At 41.1% G+C, this 18,944-nt stretch overlaps 1 long non-coding RNA gene across 1 annotated transcript; it reads right to left on the reverse strand.

The window, feature by feature from the left end:
• Positions 1-1,194: 1,194 nt before the first annotated feature.
• LOC308283366 lies at positions 1,195-6,779 on the reverse strand. Its single transcript, XR_013961915.1, has 3 exons — positions 6,670-6,779; positions 6,234-6,298; positions 1,195-1,234 (listed from the first exon to the last, which is right to left on the reverse strand). It is a non-coding gene; the product is annotated as an uncharacterized lncRNA (long non-coding RNA).
• Positions 6,780-18,944: the final 12,165 nt, after the last annotated feature.

An 18,944-nucleotide genomic window follows, 5' to 3' on the forward strand; every position in this document is an offset into this window, starting at 1 on the left:
ACAAACAAACAAACAAACTGTGATTGAGTGATTGATTAATTGAAGAATTTATTAGAAGGTTGCATAGGAAAGTACAGTTTCATATCACTGGTAAAGGTCAACTAAAAGGAGATCCTATGCTTTTCGGCTTATTTACACAGGACAACTTTATGTATCTCATATACTGTAACACTAAAAGACATACGGATAGAACACCGTCCTTTGCATAGGATATCATCAATAACAGAAGGGAAAAAGCATTCAAAAAGAAGGGGGAAAAAGGAAAAGAAAAGAACAAGAAAAGGATGATATTTACAGTGGAAAAGGGGTGAACAACACAAAAGGTTGTCAGTCAAAAGAAAACTGTTTATTAAACAACTACTTACAAAACAAGTAAAGACATTTTAACAAAATTGTTGTCATGAATGTAGCTACAACATCTGAAGAGCAGAAGAAAAGTACATTCATACGTAAACGTCAATAAAAAGACAACCGTGTAACAGTGTATATATAGGGAAGTGCATATGAATGGAAAATAAAGAAGAATGTAATGATAAATCAAACAAAAGCCAGGAGCACATCTTGAAAAGAAAGCAGACAGAGCTGGGAAGCTAAACGTTCTCCAGAACATCCAACCAGGTGAGGCTTCTCCCACTAACGACGTCCATGCTGCGGTCTCTTCCTGAAAGAAGACCAGAACACAACAAGTAACAGTAAATCAAATCATACTTTATTTATAAAGCATGCTTAAAAACGATAGTGTCGACCAAAGTGCTGTACAACAAGAGAAAAACTATTAAAAGCCAAATTAAAAAAGTGAGTCTTGAGGAGGGACTTATAAAAAAGTGAGTCTTGAGGAGGGACTTATAAAGCCTCAATGGACTGGGAAGACCTGACATGAAGGGGAAGGTCGTTTCAAAGCCTAGGGGCAACCATGGCAAAGGCCTTGCCCCTAAGTCGGGAGGTAGCCGTAGGGGATAGCAAAGAGAGGTCAGCTAGCTGACCATAAAGCCCTAACTGGCTTGTTCGACCAGTTTAGCCAGGTAAGTGGGGGCCAGGCCAATAATAGATTTAAAATCTGTTAAAAGGATTTTACAGTATGAGCATCACACAGCCAACAGCAATAATGTGAAAAGGTGGTGATTATATGTTCATACTCATGAGCTTGTGAGGTAGATGGTGTCAGGACATCATAGGTATCCTGACCCACAGTGGCTGCTTGGAGGCTCTGATAGGTGGAGTCTGGACCTGTGGTCTGACAAATGTAGAGTAGGAAACAACATTTCTTTGGTCAAATACATTTTGCACACACCCTTGTCCTCTGCATTTAATCACCCTAACAGTCAGCAGGGGGAACTATAGAACAGTTATTTGTTCAGTCCCAAGAACAGGATCTCCGGTTTAGGGGAGAGCAAGGTAAACTAAGACACTTTTTACATTTGCTCCCCTCTAGGCGAACTAAAATATATATCAGTAAAAATGTACACATTTCCCAGAAATTTGGGATGTTTCCTAACAATGGAAGATATCAGAACGTATTCAAGAGAAAAGGCAGAGAAAATATGATTTAAAAAAAAAAAGTGTCTCAGTTTACACCTGCACCACAACTGAGACAGATCCGAGAAATCAACGGGGTAAAGTGATCCACTTACTTTTTTCACTTTAAAACTACCATAAAAACACAAAAACCTGGTTAGCCAGGTTAAATATGCACAATACAAAAATGTACATTAATGATTAATGATTAAAATAATGACATTATTTTAATAGCGTTTGTCCTGTCATTTCCACCCATGTGTCAAATAGTGTGACACATGGGCAGAAAAAAAAAAATATATATATATATATATATATATATATACCAGTAAGACTCCCTAATCGGGAGTTAAGCGACCGTTGGTCGCTTATCTCCACAAATAGGCCAAAACAATTGTTTTACCAATTATCAAGACATACGGGCAGTTGACAGTTTGCCATGGTTACTCATTGAAGTTGAATCTCCATATATGATGGCATCACACAGTCCTCAGCCGATGATGTGGCGTGATGTCATACAATACACAAACGAGCCCTACAGTATAAAGGGGCAATTCTTGCCAGGAAAGAAGCATTTCTTCGACTCAGACCTTATCGCCAGGGTTGGCTTATAGCAGCTGTCGGTAGGACCATATATGGATTCTGTTAGTGTGGATCTCCTAACAGGGCATCATCTGGGATACAATCCCTTTTATGCCCATATATGGAGATCCCTAACAGAATCCCTTTTATGCCCATATATGGAGATCCCTAACAGCATCCCTTTTATGCCCATATATGGAGATCACTAACAGCTAACAGAATCCCTTTTATGCCAATATATGGAGATCCCTAACAGAATCCCTTTTATGCCCATATATGGAGATCCCTAACAGAATCCCTTTTATGCCCAGTTGGTTGCTAGGGTAAAAAAACATGGTTGCTATGGTAAACAGTTGGTTGCTAGGGTAAACAGTTGGTTGCTAGGGTAAAACCATGGTTGCTAAGGTGGTTGCTAACGTACACTAACAGACCAGCAACAACAGACTGTTGCCACAGCAACGTACACAAAGGTTTGTGTACACATGTGGTGTGATGTCATACTGATGCGGAGATATGAGCAGGGCAAAGGTGTGACGTGTGACGTGTGACCGACCGACCGACCGACCGACCGACCGACCGACCGACCGACCGACCGACCGACCGACGGACGGCCGGTGGAGGTTTTGATACTAAACTGCGACCTACGGCCGCAATAAAATAATTTAAAAGGGTTTACCAAACTTTCCTCAGTTGATCCTAATGTATTTTTTCCTGTAGAATGCATTTCTGCAAAGTATATTGTTGTATTGTGCATAACTAATGAGATAATTAGCATATTTAGTCAAATATGCGAATTAGTACATTAATTATGCACAATATAAAACTAATATATATATATATATATATATATATATATATATATATATATATATATATATATATATATATATATACTAATATATATACCAGTAAGACTCCCTAATCGGGAGATAAGCGACCGTTGGTCGCTTATCTCCACAAATATCACAACCTCCACCTCTCACGTCATACGGGTAGCCATAGTTACACCTGGAATGTTGAATCTCCATATATGGAGATAACCTACGCATCACACAAAGTCTGACCTCACCAGCCCATACTTGGGCATGGACGACTTATATCTCCATATACGGAGATGGCCATATATGGAGATACGATGACATCACAGAGTCCACAGCTGATGATGTGGCGTGATGTCATACAATACACAAACAAGCCCTATATAAAGGGGCAATTCTCACCAGGGAAGAGAGCATTGCCTGGAATGTTGAATCTCCATATATGGAGATAACCTACGCATCACACAAAGTCTGACCTCACCAGCCCATACTTGGGCATGGACGACTTATATCTCCATATACGGAGATGGCCATATATGGAGATACGATGACATCACAGAGTCCACAGCTGATGATGTGGCGTGATGTCATACAATAAACAAACAAGCCCTATATACTGATGCGATACGATGACATCACAGAGTCCACAGCTGATGATGTGGCGTGATGTCATACAATAAACAAACAAGCCCTATATATTGATGCGGAGATATGAGCAGGGCAAAGGTGTGACGTGTGACGTGTGACCGACCGACCGACCGACCGACCGACCGACCGACCGACCGACCGACGGACGGCCGGGTGAGGTTTTCATTGCGACCGTCAGGGAGCAGTTTACTATGAAAACCTCCACCGGCCGTCCGTCCGTCCGTCAGTCGGTCGGTCGGTCGGTCACACGTCACACGTCACACCTTTGCCCTGCTCATATCTCCGCATCAGTATATAGGGCTTGTTTGTTTATTGTATGACATCACGCCACATCATCAGCTGTGGACTCTGTGATGTCATCGTATCGCATCAGTATATAGGGCTTGTTTGTTTATTGTATGACATCACGCCACATCATCAGCTGTGGACTCTGTGATGTCATCGTATCTCCATATATGGCCATCTCCGTATATGGAGATATAAGTCGTCCATGCCCAAGTATGGGCTGGTAAAACAAACTTTTGGCCTATTTGTGGAGATAAGCGACCAACGGTCGCTTATCTCCCGATTAGGGAGTCTTACTGGTAGTAAACTGCTCCCTGACGGTCGCAATAAACAAACAAGCCCTATATACTGATGCGGAGATATGAGCAGGGCAAAGGTGTGACGTGACGGCCGGTGGAGGTTTTCATAGTAAACTGCTCCCTGACGGTCGCAATAAATGGATTATACAGGGGAAAATACACCAGTAAGACTCCCTAATCGGGAGATAAGCGACCGTTGGTCGCTTATCTCCACAAATAGGCCAAAAGTTTGTTTTACCAATTATTACACTCTATGTGAACATTTACATCAACAAATCCCAAGTACTATGCAGAACGACCCATTTCAAGTTTTTAATGTACAACAATATTTAGAAAATAGGTCTACAAGCTCACAATGCTACGCATTGTCCTCGTCCCTTATATTCCCATAGGTTATATGGAGATCTCAGTGTTTGTCAGTCCTTGTTCATTTATGCCCATATCTGGACATCTCTATATCTACTGTAACAGTCCTTGTCCCTTTATGCCCGGAGATCTCTTAACTGTAAGTCCTTGTCCCTTTTATGCCCATATATGGATATTCCTGATGTCATCAGTATATGAACATATATGGGCTTTCTGATATGCCCATATATGGAGATCTCTTAACTGTAAGCCCTTGTCCCTTTTATGCCCATATATGGATATCCCTGATGTCATCCGTATATGCCCATATATGGGCTTTCTAATATGCCCATATATGGAGATCTCTGTATCTCCATATATGGGTATAAAAGGATACTTCAGGTCTGACATCAGGTTTGTTTATATTGGGTTGCTAGGTTTGACATCACAAACTCCATGTGCCATCTGACCTAGAAATCTATATTTGGGCATAGATGACTCATCGTGACCTCATCATGATTTCAATCGCTATAAAAGGACTCTCAGTGACATACACTCTCCACAGATAAAGCAGTCAACCAGCCTACCAGTCAACCCATTCTTTGATTACTTTGTACAACTAGATTAACTTTTCAATGGCATCCCCACTGGAATTGACCGAAATGTACGACAGACAATGCCGGTCTTATACCAGGAAAGAAGCATTTCTTCGACTCAGACCTTATCGCCAGGGTTGGCTTATAGCAGCTGTCGGTAGATAATGCCGGTCTTATATAAGGGTCATTTGTGTACGGTGTGATTTGCCATGGTTACTCATTGAAGTTGAATCTCCATATATGGAGATAACCTACGCATCACACTAAGTCTGACCTCACCAGCCCATATTTGGGCATGAGCAACTTATGTCTCCATATATGGAGATATGATGACATCACACAGTCCTCAGCCGATGATGTGGCGTGATGTCATACAATACACAAACGAGCCCAGATATGAGCAGGGCAAAGGTGTGACGTGTGACGTGTGACCGACCGACCGACCGACCGACCGACCGACCGACCGACCGACCGCCCGATGGACGGCCGGTGGAGGTTTTCATAGTAAACTGCTCCCTGACGGTCGCAATAAGAATCAACTGAGACAAGTTTGGTAGACCCTTTAATCAGGTTGTTACAGCTTTCTCCCTGTCTGTCATGTTGGGGTAATGTGAGATAGTGTCTCACTTTACCCCGAAGCAATTGTCTCACTTTACCCCACAGCCACATTTTGGGGGAAAAGGACATCTCGTATCAATTCAGGGTAATCTTCAGCTAGCATCTATCACATGGATGTATAAGTTGGTAGTTCATCAACATGTAAGATACAAAATGTTCAATCGATTTGCTTTGAAACAACAGCTGATTATGTTGACAGCAAAAAAAATACTTTTAAACATGTTTCCACAGCACTATCAGGTCCTCTCCTTCATGGTAAGGGGGAAATTTAAAGTATCATTTAAAGTCATGGTACTATTTTGTGCGACGCTTGCCCTTATGCCTAAACATTAAATAGCTCAAATCGCCCAGCTATGGTTCAAATGTGACAAGCTCACAACGGTTCAATGTACTATTTGAACTATTTTAAAATGTTTTTCAAAATAGTAAAACATGCCTAAAACGTTTAGCCATTTGGTGTAAGGCGGCTAGATAAGGGTGCATCATTAATACAAGTCACTGAATTTGGTTGCTTGAAAAATAATTACCGGACCACTTGGCTGATTGACAGCTGTCTGGTCATGTCCACGATGAGATGAAATGTTCCGAGTTCCTATAAAGTAAAGACATGGAATTAAGAAGTAAAACTATGGAATTAATGTAATTCAAAAAAAGATAGAAGTTGAGGTATGGAGTATCAAGGTTTCCACGTGACAGGGATGATATAATAGTTAATTTTGTGACCAATAGCATTAGAAATAATGTTACTGGTTTAACACTGCTGTAGTGCCCCATACAATATGTGTGCATTAGGTTTATTTGGTTACTTTGGAGTATTTTCATGGATTTATGAAGTTTCCCTTACATCAAGTATTTTATTAAATGTATTTAAATGCAAACCCTATTTTTAATAATAGAAACTGTAACAGCCATGAGAAACAGATAATAAGGCATTATAATGCATATATAATTAACCTATTTTACCTTGTTTTCTGGTGCAAATAAGAATGACAATCAGGATCACACAGCACACCAACAGTAACCCCTGTACCACCACTACGATGACAAGTGGATCCAACTGCTGACGGTGACCTGGAATCAGAGACATCCAAAAAATGTTCAATGTAATGGAAAACCACTAGTTGATGTTAGAGGCGCCATTGTCTGTCTATTTAATATGTTCTGTTTCATTTTATTTAATGTCCTTCCCCTGCTTGTAATACAAATTGAAGTGTTTATTGTTTGTTTACACACAAATATGTTTTAATTAACAAAGGGCAAGTGGAGAAATAAAAAAGAAACAATGCCAGTCACAGTATAAGTGATAGTAGTAGAGACTGAAGGTTTATCATGTGGCCGACAGTGTGTGTTTATTAAAAGGTAGAGAGAAAAAAAGGTTTCCTCCTCATATTTTAGCTTGTTAGACTAGAGAATGGGGGAATGAAGGAGGGAGCTGAGTGAAAGTGGAAAGGCCATCTAACTGAAGTGTTATATATTAACTTGTTAGCAAATGAGAATAGGGGGAGAAGTGTGAGGATCAGCGTGCACACATCCTGCCTTCTGTGTCTATCTGAACTATCGCTGTCTCAGTAGATATTTACTGATTTAAATTTAGAAGAGAAGGGCATAAACACCAAGACAAATTAGACTTTATTATGTTTAGCCCCGCTATAGCTATAGTCGACTGTACAAACTAATTTGATCATGTGTATTAGCAGAGAACAGCACGGCACAGACTGAGAGACAGCCGCTGATACGAACGACCTACGGCCTGGTCGCGACCTAGGCCACGACCTGGAGGTCGTAGGTCCCGGTTCTGGAGGTCGTAGTTCGCGGTACATACTTGTTAGGTCGCGGCCGGTCTAGTTTCGCGACCCCCGGCCGTGGTTGCGCCACCTCGGTCGTCCCCGGGCCGTCTTTTTGCAGAATATTCTAGAGCAGCAGCGCTATTCAACCTTTTGAAGCTTGTGATTGGCTGAACCGGAGGTAGGAAGCGCTCCATTGTAGTCACTTGGACCGCGCGAGGTGCACCAAAACCTATCCTTAACCCTAACCCCAACTCTAACTCTAACCCTAACCTTAACCCTAACCCCAACTCTAACCCTAACCCTAACCCTAACCCTAACCCTAACCCTAACCCTAACCCTAACCTGCCGACACTGAGTAGCTAACCTGCCGACGCTGTTGAAAACGAGCGCTCCTTCCCTTAGCAAGCGTAGAGTTTCTAAACTCGCGTCCCTTCCCTTAGCAAGCGTAGAGTTTCGATCGCGGCGCTCCTTCCCTTAGCAAGCGTAGAGTTTCTAAACTCGCGTCCCTTCCCTTAGCAAGCGTAGAGTTTCGATCGCGGACTTCCCAGGTCGCTGAATTACGACCGAGATCGCGCAAAACCTCCAGAACCGGGACCTACGACCTCCAAGTCGTGGCCTAAGTCGCGACCAGGCCGTAGGTCGTTTGTATCAGCGGCTCTTGCTGCACAGACTGTAGTCTAATACAAACCCTGAGTAAATGCTTTCAACAAATCACTCCCATGGTAACCAACATGGTCCAGACCTCTCTGGTCATCTGGGACAGGTGTACTTTCTGTCCCCAGAATTAGAACAAAACGTGGAGAAGCAGTGTCTAGTTTTATGCATCATATAACATGATGGAACATAGGTCTGGAAAACTGAGTTTTTAAAACAACAAAACAATCAACAAAAACATGTTCTGTTTCTTACTGCCGTTTATTGAGTTTTTTGTTACATAATTCTTTCTGCACTGTCATTTTATTTGTATCCTATTTTTTAATATTTTATATTTGTATATATTTTATTTTATAATTGTGCTATACAAATGAACTCGTTTTGCCTTTCTTTCCATGCCATGCTGTGGAGTGCCTTGCCGTAGTTAATTGATTTATTCATTATTGCATGACTATCTCACCTCTCACATCCATCCAGGTCTCTGGGGCCTCTCCAAGGTCAGAGATGTTACACTTGTAGAATCCTTCATCAGACTTGGAGACACCGCGGATGGTCATCTCTCCTGTAGACTCACTGCTGATGATGGATCCATCTCTATAGAAATCAGCTGGGAGGTTGGAGGATGGTGTCTTTGCTGTCTTGGTTTTGTACAGGCAGCGGAGCGTGACATCACTTCCCTCCTTCACAGGAACTACAGGACTCTCCAGGATCACAGTTTTATCTAGAACAAACAGCAGGTTTTGTTATGAACATCTATAGGACAAGACCACTAACTGCTCCTGATGAGTGTAAGACACAAATGCACCATTTTACATTTATGATCAATACAATGTCTTTGTTTTCTGTTATAGTGGGGAAAGCTTTAGCTGAAATATAGGCAGAGAGGGTCACAACACAAGGGAAGCACGCACTTGTTGATCTGCTATCCATGAAAGCCTGAGCCCGACCTGAAGCCCGAAACACCAAATTAATTTGATATCTCTCTGACGTGCAATGACATTTTTCAGATTCCATTCCAATTGGCTTTACATTTTTGAAGGAGGGGCTGTTTTGCACAACATTTCACAAATCATGAAAGCAGCTGATGATTGCATTGAAACTGCACAGTCCCAGCAGTAGGCCATGGAAGGACCCCCTTCCAAATATTTCAAATTGGCCTCATGGGGGCGTCATAACAGCCCACTTCATGTTTTGGCCTATAACACTTGAACTGTAGGACAATCAAAAATTATTTGCCCCAGGATACCTTGGATCACGGTGCAACTCTGCATTTGTACCAGACTATGGCCCTCATTTAACAAGATTTTGGGGACGACCTCCCGTTGATTCGACCACGGTTAGGGTTAGATTTGGGCATAGTTTTACTGAGGTTAGGGTTAGGGTTAAGGTAGGTTTAGGCATAGTTTTACTGAGGTTAGGGTAACTTAGGGTTAAGGTTAGGTTTAGGCATAGCTTTACTGAGGTTAGGGTTAGGCCTAGCTCTGGTCCATCACGTCACCTCCCGGTGACGCTCTGACAGACCCGTCGGCAAATGGCTAGACCCTAGTATCTCAGCCCCTCCGAGCGCTCAACTTCAGTCAAAATAAACAAAACTATTTCACTACTCACCAAACCAAAGGTAGTTTTGCGCTGTTGAAAGTCTATTCTCCGCGGTGGTGAACCCCTCAGCACCCCACCTACTCTGTAAAATACATTATTTTTGTCATGAAATAAAACGCACCCACCTCGAGCCACCTAGCAGCCACCGCAGATACAATGGTTCACAACCCGGAAATAAGCGGCGGTCGAGTTGGATGCACTTTATTTCATGCCAAAAATAGTGTATTTTGCAGAGTGGGTGGGGTGCTTTGGTGAGTAGTGAAGTAGTTTTGTTTATTTTGACTAAAGTTGAGTGCTCGGAGGGGCTGAGATACTGGGGTCTAGCCATTTGCCTATGGGTCTAGGTTAGGTTTAGGCATAGCTTTACTGAGGTTAGGGTTAGGCATAGTTTTACTATGCACGCATAGGCATAGTTTTACTGAGGTTAGGTTTAGGTGGTCGGACCAACAGGAGGTCGAACCAATGCCATGTTATGGAGGTTTCCGCAATCCGCAATGGACGAATCGCAACTCCGCCCCTCCAAACGCTGTCTCCGCCTAGACCTCTGTCTAGAATCACAGCCGCCTCTAATGGGCCCATTCACTTGAATGTAAATACAGCAGATTTGTACACATTAAATATTCATTCCGTTTTGGACCCAGAGCTTCGAAATCTCTTCCAATCCGTCAACAAGGCCTGGATATGCATTGGAAAAATATCTAGACCTTTAAACTTTTAAAACAATACGACAGAGGAATATATAAGGACGCAGTAGCGGAATAAGGAACATGTCCATGGCTGCTGGACCACAGAAAGCCGTTTCAAACCGATTTAAATATGAATAGACTGTAATGGCTAAAACGCGAATGACCCATGATTACACCTTATTTGTTAGGTTAAATAGCAACTGATTAAGTAATGTACGTCTGTGAAGTGTGAATGAACAGGGCTAGCCAACACGAAGTGTTGTATGTCAGCTCTGCTTTCGACTGCAGGCTGTGGGCAGGGGCGTCACAAGGGGGGGAAAAGTGGGACTGAGTTACTAGGGCTCAAGGTGGAAGTATTTATTTTTAGACTTAATCTATTGAAAAATAGCAGATATACAAGCTCACAGCTGCGAGCTTGTAGATCTGCTATTTTTTAAATCCCCCGATGAAGAACATTCATGGGGGGCCCTCAGTGAATCCTTGTACCCAGGGCCCAGCATTAAATGCTGAGGGAGAGCCAAGGGTGTCGCACCAAAATTTGGTGCGACACCCTTGGCTCTCCCTCTGCGGCTCGGAAGCTAAACTTTTCAGGAATCGCGACCATTTCACGCCAGAGATATCAAATGTTATAGATTTATAAGCAACATGTAGCCTACATTTGAAGCAGTTTATTCTGGTTGGTTGTTTGTGTAATGGAGAGTATAGCCTCTAAACGAATCAGTGTAAACGGCTCTGTAGGTCCAGCAGCCAGGCGATTTCCTCATTCTGCTGCTGTGTCCTTATATATTCCTCTGTCGTATTGTTTTAAAAGTTTAAAGGTCTAGATATTTTCCAATGCATATCCAGGCCTTGTTGACGGAATGGAAGAGATTTCGAAGCTCTGGGTCCAAAACGGAATTAATATTTAAAGGAGTAGTTCACCCCCAAAATGATTTTTTTTCTATTGATTAGTCACGCCATAGATATAATATAATATAATATTTTTAGTTTTTTGTCGCATTCCTAAGACAAAAATTTGATTCGAGTAATTTACCCCCATTGATTCCGGATGGTGACCCTTTTCGAAACGGGTCACCATCCGGAATCAATGGGGGTAAATTTATTGTTATCACATTTTTGTCTTAGGAATGCGACAAAAACCTAAAAATATTATTGAACTCTAGTCTCCATGGCGTGACTAATCAATAGAAAAAAAAACATTTAGGGGGTGAACTACTCCTTTAATGTGTAAAAATCAGCGATAGCCTATTTACATTCAAGTGAATGATCCCAATAGAGGCGGCTGTGATTCTAGACGGAGGTTCGAGGCAGAGAGGTGGGAATCATGAATTGGGTTCCCTGATTTAATGAGGTTAGACTCATTATGTCTTGTGATTGTAATCTTATGTTAAATGTATGATTATTTGTTCCTTGTCTTTGGTGTTGAAATTACAGTTACAGTTGATGCAAGACACATTTCAGAACCTCTGATCATAAATTATTAGTCAATCAATCAATCAATCAATCAATCCATCAACACAACAACAAAATACTAGACATAGCCAAATTGTGAAATCCATCATATACTGTACATCATAGGAATAACGTTGTATCTTAACAATGATTATATACTGTACCCAACAATTACCCATATGATTGCATCGGTTTATACAGTGGTGTAGTTTTATAGATTGTACCAGAGATCATGATGTTGATGGACCGGCTGTGTTCTCCTGACTCTGACTGACACCAATAAGCTCCACTGTCCCATGGACCCAGGAAATGTTTGAGACACACGCCTGTACAGAATGACATTGAAAGGAAAACGAGATTTCAGTTAAACACTGACTACACACACACACACACACACACACACACACACACACACACACACACACACACACACACACACACACACACACACCTTGTGTGACTCCCTCATCGTTGCAGCCATCCCACCCCTCCTTAGTGTGTCTTTTCACAGACCAACCCGGCATAGTTCTCCCGTCTTCCTCACAGCTCAGTGTCATGGACCCCTCCGTAAAGAATTGCAGTCTTTCAGCACTGATTCTCAGAAACACTGGAAGAAAAGAAGAAAGAACAGGTATGAGAGAGCTACATACAGTACAAATAACACCAGTTAACTCATCATCATTCATGGCAAAGCTCAAATACTTGTGATTACGTCTGTTGATTTAAGTTACCGGTATGTGTCAATGTATTGCTATTCTTCTGCATGCTATATCTCTATGGGGGCCCTTAAGATTAACTGTATTACATTTATACAATGAATGGTTAAATCCACTTTGACGGGAGTGTTCCTGACTAGAATGAGAGAAAGAGTATGATCGCCACTTAACGCCCCCAGTAACCACAAGGGTTGTTCAGCAACCACACAAGCACAGGAAACCATGCATTATGGGCGGAGACCAGAAGAGTTCTTTGTTCTCACTACACTGTTTCAGAGTTGAATAAAATAGATAGGGGTGTAAAAAATATGTGTTCTGTGAAGATCAGATCTGGCGCCATTGTTCTCTAGAGTTAGCTCACGTGTTTTCGACTGTTTCTCAACTACAAGTTGTCAAGGCAGTGAGAGGTGACACGTCAGCTTTCAGATCTGTTCTTTTTCTTGCAAGTTGGATATTTCTGGTTGCCTTTTATGGTGTTCAATTTGATTTGATTTGATAATCTTTATTTTGAACTCACAGTTAAAAACAAAACATTAAAACAAATAATAATGGTCACAATATATAAAAAACGTGATACATAAACAAAAATAAAGTAAATAAAGTGTAATCATCATTTTCTTCAAAAGTCCAAAAAGGAGTAGGACGAAGTGAATACTTATTAACTCCTACCCCCCTATTATATAATAATAATCATAATCCATAATCAATACTGTATATCATCTATTCCTATGATATATTTATACATTATCCCTATATTTCCAATGTATCTATATTATATAATCATCTATTCCTATGATATCTTTATACATTATCCATATATTTCCAATTTATCTATATTATAACTATTTTATATCTATACAATTACCTACATACATATATACCTGTACACACATACATACCCATACATATATACATATACACATATGTATACATGCATACACAACTACATATACACCCCTACACAAATACAATCAACATCCACTTTCCTCCTCTCTATAACACTTGATAATTTGGTTCTTATACATCCTCTTAAATTGTATAACATTTGTGCTTTTTTGGAGTTCCAAATCCAAACCATTCCATAAATTGACCCCACATACCGTGATACACTGACTTTTCATAGTGGTGTGTATAAGAAGTTGCTTAAAGTTAAGCTCCCTTCTTAAGTTGTAACCACCCTCTCTGTCAAAAAACATATTCTGTATGTTCCCTGGTAGTATATTATGTCTTGCTTTAAATATGATCTGTGCTGTTTTGAATTTGATCATATCCATTAACTTCAAGGTGTTTAAATGTAAAAAAGAGAGTTTGTGTGTTCCTGAAAACCTACATTGCTCACAATCCTTATTGCTCTCTTTTGTAGGACTACCAAAGGTTGTAAGTTACTTTTATATGTGTTACCCCAGATCTCAACACAATAACAGAGATATGGCAGAACCATTGAACAATACAAAATGTACAATGCCCTTTGATTCAAAATTTGTCTTGTTTTTCCCATGATAGAAACACTTCTTGCCAGCTTAGCTCTTGCGTATGCAATATGTGGCTTCCAGCAGATCTTGTGGTCAAGTATCACACCAAGAAATTTAATTTGCTCTACTCTTTCTATGTTAACGTTGTCTATCATTACAGTTGCCTGTGAATCAATTTTACGATGACCAAAGAACATGATCTTTGTTTTCTTCAAATTTAATGACAGTTTGTTTCTGTCAAACCACTTTTTTAGTTTATTCATTTCTGATGTGATCACCTTCAAGAGCTGCTGCAAGTTGTCTCCAGAGCAGAAAATATTAGTGTCGTCAGCAAATAAAACACATTTTAAAATATCAGAAACCTTGCATATGTCATTTATATAAAGTATAAACAGTTTTGGTCCTAAAATAGAACCCAAATGGAGATGATGTACATGGGAACGCACTAGTGATTACTGATTACAGCTATAGGATTCATAACAAGGCTAATCAAGGCTCTACACTCCCTTTCATGTACACAATAATCTACACTCACAATAATCTACACTAATAATCTACACTGTTTGGACATTTACAAACATCTTAGTGAATGAGGCCCAGTAAGTGCTGATTCATCTGATAGTGAAATTATTGCAGAGAGGTTTGATTTAGCCTTACTTAGGCTATGTAAAATGCTAATACAGATCTTTGAAGATACTGCCTGTTCACTTAATTTTAATATTATTTATGACACTACACATTATTGTATCTGGATGCCTTTTTTGAGTTTGTGATTACATTTGCGTTTCTCAGTATAGTATATTTGTGTTTCTCAGAGTATTTTTTGTCTCTGATTCACAGATATCCGAATTCCACCATGGCTGTGAGCGGGCTTTAACCCTGACAAAGGCAACCCTGGCAAAGGAGCCACTTCGTCTAGGGTAGTGTTGAAAACGGATTTAAAGCCCAGCCAGGCTTCATCGACCTGAGTGCTAGCTAGTACTGGGGACCAGTCTGATTTCTCCAGTTTGAGATTAAAGGCTTCGCTAGAGTAGGTTTTGAGGTTTCTAGCTTCAACTGTTTTGTGGCCGTCAGCTTTGGACTTATGTACTTTACGGGTGCAGTAAATGATATCATGGTCGCTTAGACCACCACATTCAATAGTCCCACTCGCGGTGACTTTAGCTTTGTCTGTGGTTACAATGAGATCTATGGTAGTTTGAGAGTTATCTGTAACCCTAGTTGGCTTGGTGATGAGCTGAGTGAAACCCTGTTGATTACATAGCTTTTGAACTTTTTGAAGAGAGGACTTATGGGGGACATTGGAATTGGGCCAAAGATGGCTTGGTTTTAACTACCCATAATGCAAGTGGTCTCACCTTCTGTTTGAGCAGGTCCACTGCAGACCAGGAGATACAGCACTGTGGAGAGAGAGAGAGAGAGAGAGAGAGAGAGGGGGGGGGGGGGGGGGGGTAGAAAGATATATTTCACTTTAAATGAATCAATAATTAATCATTTTCCATATTCAATATTCCCCTGCAGCTCACAGATGATCTAGACCAGTCCGTCCAGAACAGAATCCCCTGAAATGCGAGTAAATCCTAATCCAAAGAATCCAAAACTCTGCCCTCCACACCCTCCTGTCTAGCATCAGGGTTTTGAGCTCTGCAGTGTTGTGCCTCTTTCCCCTCCTAGCTCAGCTGTGTCTTGTGTGCGTTTTACTGAGCTTAGGGCCAGGGTTAAGGTTAGGTTTAGGCATAGTTTAACTGAGGTTAGGGTCGGGTTAAGGTTAGGTTTAGGCATAGTTTTACTGAGGTTAGGGTTAAGGTTAGGTATCGTCGGACTAATGGGAAGTTGGAACAACTGGTACCTATATTGAATACTGACCTTTTCCTCGTTTCTTAACAGTTTCACAACCACATTTAACAGACATATGACCTCCAGACTTTAACTACGCTTCATGAAAAAAAATCTAAACCTCCAAACCTGTTTGTTGAGCAAATATCTCTAATGATCTGCCTCGACTAGAGAGATATACATTGTATTGATCCTTTGGGGGAAATGCAGGTGCCATAGCAGCACTGCAGTACGTTTAAAACACAGTACAGGTGCAGGTAAAGGCATGTTTTCACTACAGTTCCGGAATTTTTCCTGCAAAATAATTTGCATAATCATTTTCAACTTGCCGGGAGTTTTGTTTTTTGGGTGTTTTCACATGAGCAAAAATGCTGGCATAGCAATAAAATACATCGTTTTCACTACTAAACCGTGGCGGTATGAAAGTCTGTGTTGCCAGACTTTGCGAGAGAAATAAGCAACCAGGTGTACGAAAATAAGCCCCAAAAAGTGATATTATCTAGGCCACACAAGCAATTTAAAACTATAAGCATCGCCACATCAGCTACTTGACAATTGCCGACCTAAAAGATCACAACAAATAAAACGCAGCCAGAAACGATCAACAAGCAACTTTACGGAAATCAAGACCATAGTCTCTTATAATTAGCAGACATGGCAACGGAACCTGCAGCCCGCACCACACTGTCTGGAGTCTGGACGCCAGCAGCGACTCACTTCTGTTCGTCTCTCTTTTACTCTCTCACCAATGGATTTAACAAGTTACAAGAAATATTCTTCATGAAACAACACACGTGAACCTTATGTGTCACATAAGGTTCAGAATAAGGTTCAGAAAGGATCGCTTATGCAACGTGTTGTTTTTTCTTTTTACGCGTCACCGATGGATGACCAGACTGTATTCCTCGTCGCTCGCTGCTCAGTAAAACACTTTACGACGAGAAACTATTTGATGCAGATGCAGCTCTTTGAGTTGGTAGCTTCCAACTTCCATCACATCACATGAGCGCATTGCGTCCCAATCAGACAAAAAATAGGCTATAGCACCGTAAAAAGAGTTGGTAAAGATTCCAGCTTTCATCACATTACGAGCGCATCCCGTCTCCCTTTCTCCAGACCGGACTTGTATCAAAACCCACACAGCTTAATTACAAATAGGCTATAGAATAGCCTACAAATAAGCTTGAACCATGAATTGAGCAAGCTTGCATTTATCAGCACCGCGGCCGTATAGGCTGGAGATTGTAGAAAGAAATGTCTTCTGTGTTTGGCAGGCTTATAACATTCGAATGCAATATGGATTCTGAAGCTTTCAATCCCAATTACAATGCTTTAACTGTTAATATTGGCTCCTTGCATGCACCTGCTTGTCCGAAAAAAGTAAAAATCACGGTATGCCGTTTTCACTGTGGGGAAATGTCTAATCTCCCAGTACTTTAGGCAAAAATTACTAGGTATTTTCCCGTCAAATTTTGGACTACAAAACTCACGGAAGACAAAATAAGTGGCCGTTTTCACATGGCGTGAATTTCAAAATTGCCGTCATTTTGGAAAAAACTTCCAGAAGTTTGACTCAGTGAAAACGGGGACAGGCTAACTATAGTTTAATTGTTAAAGTCCAATAGTAATAAAGTACTCACATGGTATTATGGTCGATGCAAATTTCATCCTGACAAATGGACTAACTTACTGGTTAATTAACAACTACATTGCTTGACATCAAACCCCTCTGCTTCTTGATGGCTGAAGTGTCTATTTCCTTTTTAGTAAGACGCGCAGCAAGCCGCCCACCTCTTCCCCCTCCCTCCCTCCCACGCGCGCGCGCACGCACGCACGCACGCACGCACGCACACACACACACACACACACACACACACACACACACACACACACACACACACTGCTAGCCTAGCATGTATCTCTATCCCCTAAATATAAAGCAGGGTTAGTAAAAGCGATAGGGCTCCACATATGAGAGCAGACTGCTGGGTTCTACTGGGGAAACTGGACAACAGGGGCAGTTCTGCCTAATAGACCCCATGGACAGTCTTTTTAGGATCAATATACTGTAAATAGGAAAATGATTGTAGATCTGGAGTTGTCCTTTAATTATCTGGACACCCCTACTTTCAACCAGAGAATCAGGGTTCACTCATCAGCCTGGTTTACATGAAGGGAAAACGATGCACTTGCACATTTTTAACGTATGTGAGCTGATGTTGTCTAGTGCAGGCAGTAGGACAGACAGTGCCATGCCAGATGTGATGTATGCTTCTGTGAATAAGAAACAGCCAAGGGAGAGGAGAGGTAGAGTAACTCACACCACACTCACCACACAAACACCATCACACGCCTTTTCTGTTCTTTAGATGTTTCCTGTTCTCTGTGTTTTTACATGCATTACTGTGTCTGCAATGCAATGCATGTTCATCTGCTTCCTGAATAGCCTACACACATACACACACGCACACGCACGCACGCTCGCACGCACGCACGCACGCACGCACGCACGCACGCACACACAATACAATGTAAAATGTATAAATTGAACAATATAATCACAATCTAATGGTTGACTGGTATTGCATGTTAAAGAATAAACATATAAAGCATCTCATAAAGCATCTCATGCCTTACCGAAGGTCTTAAAGGAGTGTGGATCACTAGCATCCTTTAAAATCGCCCTGAAAAACCACTTACAGGCAGCAGCCGTTTGCAACTGGTAAAAACAAACCTAGCCCATCCCAGCCCTACCCTCCCCTGCCCCTTCTTTGTATATACTTTCTGTTTGTATTTACTTACTGTATTTTGTTCTTTCATTTATTTCTTTATTTTTTACGTACTAGGCCTATATCTACTGCATAGTACTGTGTTCTATTCGTCTGTCATTCAATGTTATATGAGATACTTTAATGGTTTCCTGTGGAAATAAGCTTAGTCTTTTCTAGGATCTCCTTTTAGTAGTCCTTGTACCAGTGAACTGTACCGTCATGAAACTGTACCTTTTCCTATACAAACTTCTAATAAAGTCTTCAA

Source organism: Nannobrachium achirus (assembly GCF_963921795.1).
Source record: "Nannobrachium achirus genome assembly, chromosome: 4".
Classification (NCBI taxonomy): Eukaryota; Metazoa; Chordata; class Actinopteri; order Myctophiformes; family Myctophidae; genus Nannobrachium; species Nannobrachium achirus.